Raw genomic sequence first — 1,813 nt, forward strand, 5'->3', positions numbered from 1 at the left:
TTTTTTTTTGAGACAGAGTCTCACTTTGTCACCCTTGGTACAGTGTCATGGCATCACAGCTCACAGCAACCTCCAACTCCTGGACTTAGGTGATTCTCTTGCCTCAGCCTCCCAAGTAGCTGGGACTAGAGGTGCCCGCCACAACGCCTGGCTATTTTTAGAGACAAGGTCTCTCTCTGGCTTAGGCTGGTCTTGGAACTTGTGAGCTCAAGTGATCCACCCACCTTGGCCTCCCAGAGTACTAGGATTATAAGGCATGAGCCACTGTGCCCAGCCTGTACATAATCTTCATCCCCTGACAAGTTCTGGGGGTTTGTGGTGACCTGAAAGAGCCCAACACAGCCCCTACCCTTAGAATGAGCTAAAAGAGGGCAGGAACTGTATTCAACTCATTCCTGGTCCCCATGAGGACCATTATCAATAGGCTGATATTCAAATATATCCTGAAGATAACTAAAATCCTTCTAAGACATTTCCAACCCTATGCTCCATCCTCAACATGTTACCCATTGTTCAAATGAGACCAGTTTTTATCTCACTGAGCACATCAGGAATACTTTCAGTTCACTTGCTCCTCAAATCTCAGTACTAACTATTTCGTCTGGAATTTTTTTTTTTTTTTGGATTTTTTTTTGGCCAGGGCTGGGTTTGAACCCACAACCTCTGGCATAGGGGGCTGGTGCCTTGCTCCTTTGAGAAGCAAGAATTTTTTGCCCACTTAAAAGGAATCCAAAGCTATGCTTTTGTGTTTTTTGTTTTTGTTTTTTCACTTAATTAAGACAGAGTCTCACTCTCTACTTCTTGGTAGAGTGCCGTAGGGTCATAGCTGACAGCAACCTCAAATTCTTGGGCTCAAGTGATTCTCTTGCCTCACCCTCCCTAGTAGCTGGGACTATAGGTACCCGCCACAACACCAGGCTATTTTTTTTTTTTGTTTGGCAGGTCTGAGCCAGGTTCGAACCCACCAGCCCCAAAGCATGTGGCCGGCACCCTAACCAGCGAGCTACGGGTGCCCAGCCTGGGTTTTCTTTTCTTTACTAACCCAGTAATGTTTCAACCTTGGTTTACTGGCCTTGTGGGGAAAAGGAAGAACCTGGCCCTCTGGAGCCCAGATGGGGAGAGGTCAGTGCCTCAATGGTTGACATGCTTGTGGTCTCAGGAATGATCTAGGGCAGACTGAGAGAAAACAAAAAAAGGCATGTGGCAGGTTGGAATGGCAAAGGCCAATAGTGGGGTGAAGGGAGCAGAGGTGTTAATAAAAATGCTGGGGTTCTCAGAAAAGGTAACCCAAGTAGTAAGAACAGAAACAGATAATTCAGAGGGATTGGAGGCAGACCTGTTCCAATGTGAAGTGACACAGCATTCCTTAGGAAATTAGCCAAATCCAAGTGAGGCTCCAATGAGTGTGCTGATGCCAGAGGCCTGGAATCAAGTGAAAGAGGGAAGTGGCTCTCCTGGAGCTGACTGTTCAAGGATAGTGTAGACAACCCCTGGCTTCAGTACAACTAAGGCCAAAGCAAGTGGCTTAGCAAGTCTCTCCCAACATTAAGAGTGAAGGACACAGGTGCCCCATTCATCTCCTTGTGAGGTTTGCTGCTCCACTAACAACCAGAATTTTAAAAATCTGAAAAAAGTTCATGATTGTTTTTCAGATTTTAACTTTAAACCAAACCTCTAAAGAATCTCAGCCCTGGCTCGGCGTCTATAGCTCAACCAGCTAAGGCGCCAGCCACGTACACCTAAGGTGGCAGGTTCGAATCCCCAGCCCGGACCTGCCAAACAACAATGACGGCTGCAACCAAAAAATGGCTGG

At 46.8% G+C, this 1,813-nt stretch overlaps 1 protein-coding gene across 2 annotated transcripts in view; it reads right to left on the minus strand.

Annotated features, from left to right (window-relative positions):
• The window catches only part of LOC100942544 (neuferricin), a 31,265-nt gene that overhangs the window by 21,658 nt on the left and 7,794 nt on the right, over positions 1-1,813 (minus strand). The window lies entirely within an intron of this gene.

This window comes from Otolemur garnettii, unplaced genomic scaffold (genome assembly GCF_000181295.1).
Source record: "Otolemur garnettii isolate 467f Iridium unplaced genomic scaffold, OtoGar3 scaffold00145, whole genome shotgun sequence".
Taxonomy (NCBI): domain Eukaryota; kingdom Metazoa; phylum Chordata; class Mammalia; order Primates; family Galagidae; genus Otolemur; species Otolemur garnettii.